The sequence below is a fragment of the Gracilinanus agilis genome, chromosome 2, assembly GCF_016433145.1.
Source record: "Gracilinanus agilis isolate LMUSP501 chromosome 2, AgileGrace, whole genome shotgun sequence".
Classification (NCBI taxonomy): Eukaryota; Metazoa; Chordata; class Mammalia; order Didelphimorphia; family Didelphidae; genus Gracilinanus; species Gracilinanus agilis.
The window spans coordinates 450,945,841-450,959,537 of record NC_058131.1 but is presented as its reverse complement, the minus strand read 5'-3'; positions in this window follow the sequence as shown (position 1 = coordinate 450,959,537).

The following is a 13,697-nucleotide window of genomic DNA, read 5'->3' as shown; positions in this document are numbered from 1 at the left end:
ACCAGGGAGCAGGGGCCCTGGTCACAATTTCTTTTTATTTTTTTTAAAAATCCTACCTTCTGATCACAGTTTCTTTTCTTTTTCTTAAACCTTTATCATTTGTCTTCAAATGGATACTAAGTATCAATTTCAAGGCAGAAGTATGATAAGAGTAGACAGTGGGGGTTAAGTGACTTGCCCAGGATCACAAAGCTAGGAAGTGTCTGAGGCCAGATTTCAACCCTGGATCTTCCATTTTTAGGCCTAATTCAATCCACTGAGCCAACTAGCTGCTCCTCTAATCACAATTTCTATTTTTTAATTTTTAAAAATTTACTAATATTTTATTTTTAATTCCACTATTTGAAAAAAAATAGAGCCAAACTTTACCATGAAGTTCAAAGTCAAGAAATAGAATGGTATATCAAGATAAAGTCAACATGGATACATGATTTAGATATAAAGGACAATACCACAAGCAAATTAGAGGAGCATGGAAAAATTTACCTCTCAGATCTATGGATAAGAGAAGAATTTAGAACCAAACAATAGAGAATATTATAGGATGTAAAATGAATAATTTTGGTTATATTAAATTAAAAATTTTTTTACAAAGTCAATAGAAAAAAGCAGAAAGGAACATTTTTTATTGCAAATATCTCTGAAAAAATATTTCTCAAAAATATAGAGAACTAAGTCAACTTTAGAAAAATTTAAGTCTTTTTCCCAATTGATAAATGGTTAAAGGGTATAAACAGACAGTTTTTAGATGAAGAAATAAAAACTATCTATAGTCATATGAAAAAATGCTCTAAGTCACTCGTTATTAGAGAAATGCAAATTAAAACAGCTCTGAGGTAGAAGTGCACACCTATCAGATTGGCTAATATGAGCAGAAAGGAAAATGATAAATGTTGGAAGAGATTTGGGAAAACTGGGACACTAATGCACTGTTGGTGGAGTTGTGATCTGATCCAACCATTATGGAAAGCAATTTGGAACTATTCCCAAAAGAGCTCTAAAGCTGTACATACCCTTTGATCCAGAAATACCACTACTAGGTTTGTAATCCCAAAGAGATTAAAAAAAAAAAGGAAAAGAACCTATTTGTAAAAAACAAATTATATCAGCTCTTTCTGTAGTGACAGAATTGGAAATTGAAAATTCAGGGGTTATCTGTCAATAGGAAAATTGTTGAACAACTTGTGATATGCAATTGTAATGGAATACTAAGTGGCCATAAGAAACAACAAGTAGCTTGTTTTTGGAAAAACCTGGAAAGATTTACATGAACTGAAGCAAAGTAAATCGAGCAGAACAGAAGAACATTGTACACAGCAACAGCCACATTTTTTTGATGAACAACTGTGAATGATTTAGTTATTCTCAGCAACACATTGCTCTAAGGAAATACCAGAGACTCATGATAAAAAATGCAATCCACACCCAAAGAAAGAACTTATGGTGTCTGAATGCAGACCAAAACCTCAAACGTTTCTTTGTTTCTTCTTTTGTTTTTTCCTCCCTTTTTTCTTTCTTTCCTTCCTTCCTTCCTTCCTTCCTTCCTTCCTTCCTTCCTTCCTTCCTTCCTTCCTTCCTTTGTTTGTCCATTTGTTTGTTTATTCATTGATTCATTCCTTTCCTCCTTCCTTCCTTCCTTCCTTCCTTCCTTCCTTCCTTCCTTCCTTCATTTGTCCATTTGTTTGTTTACTCATTCATTCGTTTCTTTCCTCCTTCCTTCCTTCCCTCCTTCCTTAACAAGTTAACCATATGGTAGCAGAGAAGACCAAGACATAAATCCAGAGGAAGACAACAATGTGAAAACAGCTACAACCAAAGCCTCATAGAAAAAGTGCTAGTTGGACAGAAGCCCAATAGGAATTCCTAGAAGAGTTAAAAAAAGAGATGAGTGATAGAGGAAAATTTGAAAATAGAAATTAGAGTGATTTAAGAAAATTATGAAAAGAGAATTAACAACAAATTTGTAAAAGAGCCACAATAATACTGATGAAAAGCAGTCCTTAAAAAGCTAACTAGACCAGATGGAAAAGGAAATTTAAAAATTTGCTGAAGGAAAGAACTTCTTTAAAAGCAGAATTGGACATGTGGAAGCCAGTGACTCAGTGAGACATCAAGAGACAATAAAACAAAGTAAAAAGTAAAAAATAGAAGAAAATGTGAAACTCTTTTTTTGAAAAACAATGGAAATGGAAAAATATGGAAAATAGATTGAGAACAGATAATTTGAGAATTATTGGACTAGGGACCAGTTTGGTAGCTCAGTGGATAGAGAGCCAAGCCTGGAGACAGAGGTTCTGGGTTCAAATTGGACCTTAGATACTTCCTAGCTGTATGACCCCTAGGCAATTCACTTAGCCTTCATTCTTCTGCCTGGGAACCAATACATAATGTATCTATTCTTTCTTCTTCTTTTTTTTAAACCTTTACCTTCCATCTTGGAATTAATGCTATTTATTGGTTCTAAGGCAGAAGAGTGACAAGGGGTAGGCAAATATGAGGTTTAAGTGGCTTGCTCAGGGTCATGTAGCCAGGAAGGATCTGAGGTCAGATTTCAATCTAGGACCTCCTATCTCTAGCCCTGGCTCTCAATCCACTGAGCTACTTAGCCTTGATAGTATTGATTCTAAGACATAAGGTAAGGGTAAAAAAAATATTGGACTACCTGAAAACCATTATAAAAATCCTAGAAATTATATTTCAAGAAATTACAAAGAAAAACTGCCCAAATATCTTAGATTCTGAGGGGAAAATAGAAATGAAAGAATCCACTGATCATCTCCTTAAAGAGATAACAGAATGAAAAGTTCCAAGTGTATTATATCCAAATTGTAGAACTCCCAGGTCAAGGAGAACATATTGCAAACAACCAGAAAGAAATAATTGGAATATCATGAAATCACTTTCAGGCTCACATAAGAATTAATAGCTTCCATGTTAACAGAAGTGTTGAATTGGAATATGATACTATAGACAACAAAGGGGCTAGTATTACAGCCAAAAATAATCTATCTAGCAAAACAGAGTGTAATACTTTTAGGGGGAAATGGATATTTAATGAAATTTCAAGTATTCCTGATGGAAAAATAAGAGCTGACTAGAAAATTAGGTGTTCAAACATATGACTCTAGAGAAGTTTGAAAAGATAAACATGAAAGAGTAATCATAAGGGAATAAAAGTTAATCTGTTTACATTCTTCTATGGGGAAATGATTCATATAACTCCTCAGAACTTTATCTTATTTGGGCAGTTAGAAGGAGTCTGTATAGATAGAGGCCATGAGTGTGTTTTGATTATATTGGGATGATCTCCAAACCAAAAAAAAATGAAGGGATGGATATGAACAGGCTTTTTTTAGAAGAAGAAATTAGAAAGTTATCTATAGTCATATAAAAAACCTCCAAATCAGTAATGATTAGAGAAATGTAAATTAAAACAATTCTGAGGTACCACTTCTTATCTTTCAGAAAGGGCAAATACTAGAAGGGATGGAGGAAAATAGGTAAACTTAATGCACTCTTGGTGAAGTTGTGAACTGATCTAGAGAACAATTTGGAACTCTGACCAAAGGGCTATAAAACTGTGCATACATACTATTTGATCCAGCAATACCACTATTACTTAGTCTGTATCCCAAAGAGATAAAAGAAATGGAATCAGCTTATATTTATGAGAATATTTATATCAGACCTCTTTGTGGTGGCAAAGAATTGGAAATTGAGGAGATGCTTATCAATTAGGGAATGCCTCAAAAAGTTGTGGCATGTGATTGTTATGGAATACTATTGTGCTACAAGAAATGGCAAGGGGGATAGTTTCAGAGAAACATGATAAGCCCTTTATGAAATGATGCAAAGTGAAGTGAATAGAACCAGGAGATCACTGTATATAGTAACAGCAATATTGTAATGATGATCAACTGTGAAAGACATAGATACATTGATACACAATGATCCAAGACAATTCGATAAAGCTATACTGATGAACTCCAATTGAAGTATAATTATTTCATTTTCTTTATTTTTCTTACTTTTTTATGATAAGGGTCACAAAGCTAGGAAGTATCTGAGGCCAGATTTGAACCCGAAACCTCCTATTTCTGGGTCTGGTTCTCAATCCACAGAGCCACCTCACTGTTTCTGTATATATAGCTTGTCTGTATATAAGTATTTCATACTATCTCCCTGATTAAACTGTAAGTTTCTTGAGGGCAAGGTCTGTCTTTCAGCCTTTTTATTTTGTTTTATTTCTAGTCCTTAGCACAGGGTCTGACACATGGTAGGGGCTTATAAAAGTTTAATGACCAATTAACAGAATTGACCAAAAGAGTCAGTTCAATCCAATGCACTTATTAAATGCAGAGGACTTAATGTTTTTTTAAAAATAGTAGATCACAATGATTTCAGATACACACCCTCTTTGCCCCTGTAATTTAATCCTCTCTTGCTAGAAATAAATATCAGAAAAAATGTAATAAAAGTAACAAAAGCTATAGTTATACCTCAACCAGTTAGAGTTGGCACTTAATAGATGTTGCCTTGACTATGCTCTGTTAAAGTCTAGCTCTATATCTTTTTCTAGGCTATCTGTGATGTGAATACTGCAATTTGAAGAATGTTGTATAGTTGTTTCAATGACTCCAACTCTTCATGACCCCATTTTGGAATTTTCATGGGAAAATACTGGAGTAGCTTGCTATTTCCTTCTCTAGATAATTTTACAGATGAGGAATTAAGGAAAACAGGGTTAAGTGACTTATCTAAGGTCATACAGGAGTAAGTGAGAGCCTTTATTTGAACTCCTAAAGATGAATTTTTCTGTCTCTGGGCCCAGTAATCCTTCCATTGCACCACAATGAAAGAATAGGAAATTTATTTTTTGGAATCACAAGATCCACCTTAGGAAATGTAGAACTATTTTAGCAGAGCTCAGTGAAAGTGAATTTAACATTTTGTATATCTGAAAACTCTGTAATATTAATTTTAAAAGGCCCAAATAGCTAAGATTTTTCCTCTTCAATCTATTTTTTCAGTAGTTCTAAATGCAAACGCTATTAAGTTTCTTTTTTGTAGTGTTATTGAAAATTCTCAAAATAATTGATTTGTCCCTGGGTGAAGTTTTTGCTTCTCAAAAGCTATTGAATGTGTTTACATAAGTGGCAGAGTTTGGGGACTAATTTTGTACTCTTTATTTAGGAATGCCAAAGGCACTTTCACCCTGAAGACCATTTCAACCTGCTCAGTTGGTTGTATCCTATTAAAGATGTCTCGTTTACTTCCTTCCAAGAAATTGTCTGATACAGTGATGCTGGTTTCCTTGCTCTTATTCTCTCAAGACCCAACATTTCCTTTGGCTATTCCTCATGATTAGAATTTCTCTTCCTGGTTTCCTTGGCTTCCTTCAAATGTCCACAAAAAATCTTAACCTTCTACAAGAAACTTTTCCTAATCCTAATCCCTTTTAATGTTATTGCCTTCCTTCAGTTGATTACCACAATATATCCTGTACATATAATTTGTACATATTTTTATCTATATTGTTTCCCACATTGGATTGTGAACTCCTTGGGATCAGGGACTGCTTTTTCCCTCCTTTTTTGTATTCCTATTGCTTAGAACAGTACTTTGTATAATAAATGCTTATTTACTTACCATTCCTACAAAGCCCAGATTCAGACATTCACTGGGGAAATGAAGAGAACCATTTTATTATATCCTAAGGCTCAGCCAAGCTTTAACACTAGTCTAAAAAACTCAAAGCCAGTTGTGCCCATTTTTACTACTTTCTCAGTTCAGATCTCAGAAAGTTCATGTGTAATCTTTCTTTTGTATTACTAAATAATCTAATAACAAATATTAATTTAGTGTCTACTGCATGTCAAGTACTGGATAGAGAAAGATAAATACAGGCATCCTTTCCACACAGTGGGGATTAAAGGAATGAGGCCCCTGCAATTTGGAAAACTCACATAAAATATCTTGGTTCTTCCTTTGTACCAGAGAAGTCTGATTTTTTTCTTTCTTTTTATGGGGTTTTTACAGTACATTATTATAAATATTGAGTTAAGTATGCATTTCTGAGATGGTAAACTTTTTCTGCATCATCTGCTGGCCTTTCCCTGTGGTTTGCAGCTTCTGAAAATTCTGCAAAGTTGTCCTCAAAATTCCAATTTCATTTCTTATCTGACCTTACAATATATCGAAACTGAGATGGGGAAAGTTGAGATATGGAAGGGGTAGCTGCATAAAAATCTTTCCTGTTAAGGAGTTTTCAATCTATAGGAGGAAAACATATACACATATAAGTACATACAATATACATACTAAGCAAATACAATAGAACTTTATAAGAGAGATTAGCACCTGAGAGATCAGGAAACATATTTGAGATAGTCCTAACCTCTCTCCGAACCTTTAAAAGCACGTCTGACCAATTACACATCTCAAACTGGACATTCCATAGACTCAACATCTTTAAAACTAAATTTATTATCTTTCCTCCCAAATCCTCCCCTCTACTAAACCTACCTATTCCTGTCGAGACTACCACCACCTTCCCAGTCACCCAGATTGGAAATCTAGTTGTCATTCTTGACTCCTCTTTCTCTTTTACCATATCTAAACTGTTGTGAATACCTGTCAATTTTAACATCTCTCATTTATGCTCCCTTTTCTTTTCTGACACTACCATCATCCTGGAATAGGTCTTGATTCCCTTATATCTAGATTATTGCAATAGCCTGCTGGCTGGTCTCCCTGACTCAAGTCTCTCCACTCCAGTGAATCTTCCATTCAGCTGATAAATAAATGTTCATGTCACTCTACTCTTCAGTAAACTCAGTGGGCTCCCTATTACTTCCAAGAGCAAATATATAATGTGTTATTTTGCATTCAAAGTCCTTCACAACATTACTCCCTCCTACCTTTCTACATACACACTCCTACATACTCTTGACTAGTGACACTGATCTTGTTATTGTTTTTCTCACAAGAAATAGTGTCTCTAGTCTCTAAACATTCTCATCGGCTATTCTCCATGCCAGAAATATTCTTCCTCCTCATCTTTGCCTCTTAAATGCTTTTTGACTGTTGGATATAATAACAGTCATTAATAATAATTTGAAATAGTGTTTTAAAGTTTATAACATACTTTACAAAGAGCATCTTATTTGAGTTCTAATAATAATCTTGTAAGATAAGCATTATATGTACTTTAATGTCCCCATTGTACAGATAAACTGCTTCAGAGATCAGATGACTGGCAATGGTTACATGTCAATGGCAGGATTTAATCTAAGCCCTATATACTCCAAGGAAATGCCTTTTGCACTAGATTCCAACATAATTTGCCTGAAATGTTGATTGTGTAGAACATTTTGCCTGCCCTAGAGAATTATAACTAATTTACTGAAACCATCATAAATATCATAATTAGGGAAAAAGTTATAAAATTCCTAAAGGGAAGAGATCTTTTGTGTTATCTTAAAAATGAACAATAAAGTAAATCTATCACAATGATTAATAGTTTGGAAAGGAATAGCACCATTTCATGAAAAATGAAACTACAAGTGGCAACAGCTTTTCTAAAAAAATAATGTGGATTTTGCACAGCTTGAAACATCTGCTTAGGCAAGAACAGAACACTTTCAAACATCCTAAGAAATTAAAAATTTAAATTAAAGGTGATCAATAAGGCAAAAAAAGTAGTTTCCCAAGCAAATGTTTTATTTATCACAACTTTTCACAAATGATTTTTAAAAGTTGCTATTGTCTTTTCAACCTACGACACTGAAAGTAGGATTTTTAGTATTAACATTTATTTGGATACTCATAAGGGGCAAATTATAAAAGTTTTGGTTTCTGGTGGCTGAGAAATCCTTTTAAAACCTTAAAATGTTCAGCCTATATGAATTTCCACTGACCAAAAATCTCAAGGAAATAGCCTCTCTATCATCTCCTTAAAAACCTTTCATTTAATCCGACCATCCCTGCTAGCTATTATCTTATATCTCTCCTCCTTTTCAAGGCTAAATTTCTTGAGAGATCTGTCTACAATAGGTGTCTCCACTTCCTCTCTCCTTCTCTTCTTCTTTTATAAAACTCTTACCTTCCATTTTAGAATTAATACTTCTATTGATACCAAGGCAGAAAAATACTAAGGGCCAGCAACAGGAGTTAAGTGACTTGCCGAGGGTCACACAACTAGGAAGTATTTGAGGCCAGAGTTGAATCCAGGATTTCCTAATTTCCTATCTCTAGGCCTGGCTGTCAATCTATTGAGCAACCCTTTCCTTCTCTCTAAAACCTCTCCATTCTGATTTCTGATCTCATCATTCAACTGAAATTGCTTTCTCTAAAATTACCAATGATTTCTTAGTTTCCAAATCTAGACTTTTTTCTCAATTCTTATTTGTCTTGACCTCTCTATAGCATTTGATACTATTGATTATCTCCTGGATACTCTCTCTTTTCTGTGTTTTCATGAGACTACTTTCTCTTACTTGGCTTTCCTACTTCTCTGCCTCCTTTGCTGGATCCTCATTCTAACCTGTTCCTTTTTTTTCTCTTTCTCTATATTACCTCACTAAGTGATCTCATCAGCTTCAAGGAGTTCAATTAATATCACTATGCAAATGATCCTTAGATATATTTATCCAGTTCTAACCTTTCTCCTGAGTTCCATTTTCATATTTCTGACTTCCTAATGGATATTTTGAACTGAATGTGTCATAGACATCTTAAACTCTACCAGTTTTCATTTAAAACTAAGCTAATTATCATTTTGTTTATACACTATCCCTTCATGAATTTTCTTATTACTTCAAGGATACCGCCATGTTTTTTTTGTGGGAAGCCGATAAAAGAGACTTCTCTTTTGACCCCTTTGGTGATCCTTGTGATTTCTTATAGAAAAGTATTGTGGCCTTATTAAAAAGCTTTAAGTTCCTAGCAAACCTGAATTTAAGAGGTTAACACTCTTCCCCTTTGGCCAGGAATGCAGCTGCTTGGTACAGCCAAGGTCAAAACCTTAGCAGAGGCAATTCAACACTGAGAAAATATTCCCTGACTTGGCTTTCTGATAAGAACCCAGGCAAAATTCTGCCTTGGCCTTGTTCTATTCTGAAGCCAATGAGACCTTTTGTGTTTTGATATGACATAATTTGTAACTTCTGCGCATTTGCAAAATTTCGGGGGTGGTGGTTCTTTTGTGTGAAATGAGTCTTGAAATATATATAATAAACTCCATGCTCCTGGAGACAGAGCTGAAAGCATGAGCTAAAAGATCTCAGTGTCCATTACTTCCTTATCAACTGAAGTGTCCTTATAAGATTATCAGAGATGATAAATAGATCTCAAGATTTCGTGAGGGACCTTGGATCACTGGATTCAGGTAAAGATTTGCCTTCCCCCTCAGACAGCTCCCAAATTATGATAGTTTAGATTCTGCCAAAAGAAGGGCAAGAGATCCAGAATTTTCAGAACTCTCCCCTTAAGGGAAGACACTAGAGAGAGAGAATAGATTAACAGGATGGGACACAGTGAATCAAAGGAAAGAAATCTTTTTATTACTAAGCACACCCTCAGGAAATGGGAAGTAAAAATTAGTAATGATGCAAGTTGTAAAGGCAGGAGCAGTTTAGTCACCCTCCATTTTGTTTTTACTTTAATTTGGAACATTGCTACCATGTTATCGAACAGCTTAATCTCAGGAAGCTCTTGAAGGATCTAGGGGATACCTGTATTGGGAGGTACTTTTCTTTATGGTGATGGGGTGGGAGGAATCATCTGCTTAACTCTTGTGGAAGAGGGAGACATTCCCTTGGAAGACTAGAATGAAGAAAAGATATGACATTTTCCTTTCTGCATGAGGTCTCTGGGATGTGTGTAGTGTGTAATTAGGATTTGAACGCCAGAACTCTCTTTCTCAGCTTCCCTTCCTTCTCACATTACGTGCTAATGTAGGGAGGATATAAGTTTTGTGTAGCTCTGCCCTCGTGCTCTCTTTTCCCCTAATCTTATAATGGTAAAGTCCATGCCACTGGTCCAAGAAACATTAAGTGGATGGTAGGACAGGGCAGTTGTTGATATATATCAATCCAGGACTACCACAGGGTGCATGTAAGATGGCATTATAGCTGATTGACTTGTGATGAAGTTTGGTGATCATACAAGAGGTAATCATCCTCATTGTACCACTGTTTTCACTTTCTCATTGTCACTTCTTTACAGTGAGGTGACTCATTATGAACTGCATATATATTTTGCATCACCCTCAATATGGACCACATCATTTATATTTGAGATTTAGTTGTTTTTTTTTTAATCTCATTTTCTGTCAATAGTGGGTATCAGTTCCAAGACTGAAGAGTGGTAATGGCTAGGCAACTGGGGTGAAGTGACTTGCCCAGGGTGACACAGCTAAGAAGTGTCTGAAACCAGATTTGAACCCAGGACCTCCTGTCTCCAGACCTGGCTCTCTATCCCCTTAGAAACCTAGCTACCCTGACTTAGTCCTTTTGAAGTTGAAATGCAAAGCCTTGGATTTTGGGTCTTTATTTCTCCTATTTCATCATTCTTTGGAGGATAGAAAAGAGTTGCAGGGATTTCATCACTATCTTTTGTTTGAAATTATTTTTGTTATTGTTATGCTTTAGTTTGTCCCCCTTCCGAGCTACTTATTTCAGACTCTTCATTTTCCTACTGTTAGGCTTATTGAATAACAACCATTAATCTATCTAAGAGGTGGAATTTTCTCGAGAAGACTTTTGTGTCCTAGCCAACATGGGGAGAGTGTAGTAATGTCCCAAGATCCATTCCAGCCAAGCCAGACTGTTTTTTTCTTAAGAGATATTGAAAGATTTCCTGTCCAAACAGTACAAAAAGTCAATTAAAGGACTCCTCTATCAAAACCAGTGCCTTTGCAGGTAAGCCTATTAGGGTGACCAGGTTTGAGATATTTATAGGCTATAAGGCTATACGTTTCTTTCTTTTAATTCTTGTCATCTGATAATATACTGAGTGTGAGGAAAAACTTCCTAATTGTTTTAATTTGCACTTCTCTTATTCTTTTTTTTAAACATTTATTAATAATCATTTTTAACATGGTTACCTGATTCATGCTCCTACTTTCCCCTTCACCCCCTGCACTCCCCCCACCCATGGCCGACGCACATTTCCACTGGTTTTGTCATGTGTCCTTGATCAAGACCAATTTCCAAATTGTTGGTAGTTGCATTGGTGTGGTAATTTCGAGTCCACATCCCCAACCATGTCCACCCCGACCCATACGTTCAGGCAGTTGCTTTTCTTATGTGTTTCCTCTCCTGCAGTCCTTCCTCTGGATGTGGGTAGTTTTCTTTACCATAAATCCCTCAGAGCTGTCCTGGGTCATTGCATTGTTACTGGTACAGAAGTCCATTACATTCTATTTTACCACAGTATATCAGTCTCTGTGTACAATGTTCTTCTGGCTCTGCTCCTTTCACTCTGCATCACTTCCTGGAGGTCTCTCCAGTTCGCCTGGAACTTCTCCAGTTTGTTATTCCTTTTAGCACAATAGTATTCCATCACCCACATATACCACAGTTTGTTCAGCCATTCCCCAATTGAAGGATATACCCTCTTTTTCCAGTTTGTTGCCACCACAAAAAGTGCAGCTATAAATATTTTCGTACAAGTCTGTTTATCTATGATCTCTTTGGGGTACAAACCCAGCAATGGTATGGCTGGATCAAAGGGCAGGCATTCTTTTATAGCCCCTTGAGCATGATTCCAAATTGCCAGCCAGAATGGCTGGATCAGTTCACAACTCCACCAGCAATGCATTAATCTCCCAATTTTGCCACATCCCCTCCAACATTCATTACTCTCCCCTTCTTTCATTTTAGCCAATCTGCTGGGTGTGAGGTGATACCTCAGAGTTGTTTTGATTTGCATTTCTCTAATTATTAGAGATTTGGAACACTTTCTCATGTACTTATTGATACTTTTGATTTCTTTACCTGAAAATTGCCTATTCATGTCTCTTGCCCATTTATCAATTGGAGAATGGCTTGATTTTTTATACAATTGCTTTAACTCCTTGTATATTTGAGTAATTAGACCCCTGTCCGAGTTTTTCATTATAAAGATTTTTTCCCAATTTGTTGTTTCCCTCCTGATTTTGACTACATTGTTTTTGTTTGTACAAAAGCTTTTTAGTTTAATATAATCAAAACCATTTAATTTACATTTTGTAATTTTCTCTAACTCTTGCTTGGTTTTAAAGTCTTTCCTTTCCCAGAGATCTGACAAGTATACTATTCTGTGTTCACTTAACTTATTTATAGTTTCCCTCTTTACATTCAAGTCATTCACCCATTCTGAATTTATTTTGGTGTATGGTGTGAGATGTTGATCTAAACCTAATCTCTCCCATATTGTTTTCCAAATTTCCCAGCAGTTTTTGTCAAATAGTGGATTCATGTCCCAAAAATTGGGCTCTTTGGGTTTATCATACACTGTCTTGCTGATGTCATTTACCCCAAGTCTATTCCATTGATCCTCCTCTCTGTCTCTTAGCCAGTACCATATTGTTTTGATGACTGCTGCTTTATAGTATAGTTTAATATCTGGTACTGCTAGGCCCCCTTCCTTCACATTATTTTTCATTATTTCCCTTGATATTCTTGATCTTTTGTTATTCCAAATGAAATTTGTTATATTTTTTTCTAATTCAGTAAAGAAGTTTTTTGGTAGCTTGATAGGTATGGCACTAAATAGGTAAATTAATTTGGGTAGAATTGTCATTTTTATTATGTTAGCTCGACCTACCCATGAGCAATCAATGGCATTCCAATTGTTTAGATCCAGTTTTATTTGTTTGGAAAGTGTTTTGTAGTTGTTTTCATATAATTGCTGTGTTTGTTTTGGTAGGTAGATTCCTAAGTATTTTATATGGTGTTTCTCTTTCTACTTCTTGCTGCTCTAGTGTGTTGGAAATGTATAGAAATGCTGATGATTTATGTGCATTTATTTTGTATCCTGCAACTTTGCTAAAGTTGTTGATTATTTCTACAAGCTTCTTAGTTGATTCTCTAGGATTTTTTAAGTAGACCATCATATCATCTGCAAAGAGTGATAACTTAGTCTCCTCCTTGCCTATTTTGATACCTTCATTTTCTTTTTCTTCTCTAATTGCAACTGCTAGTGTTTCTAGTACTATGTTGAATAATAGAGGTGATAATGGGCATCCTTGTTTTACTCCTGATCTTATTGGGAAGGCTTCTAATTTATCCCCATTGCATATGATGTTTGTTGATGGTTTTAGGTATATACTGTTTATTATTTTTAGGAAAGGTCCTTCTATTCCTATACTTTTCAGTGTTTTCAATAGGAATGGATGCTGTATTTTTTCAAAGGCTTTTTCAGCATCTATTGAGATGATCATGTGATTTTTGTTTGTTAGACTATTGATATGGTCAATTATGTGGATGGTTTCCCTAATGTTGAACCAACCTTGCATTCCTGGTATAAATCCCACCTGATCATGGTGGATGATCTTCTTAATTACTTGCTGGAGTCTCTTTGCTAGTATTCTGTTTAAGATTTTTGCATCTATGTTCATTAGGGAGATTGGTCTATAGTTTTCTTTCTCTGTTTTTGGTCTAGCTGGCTTTGGAATCAGTACCATATTTGTGTCATAAAAGGAATTTGGTAGG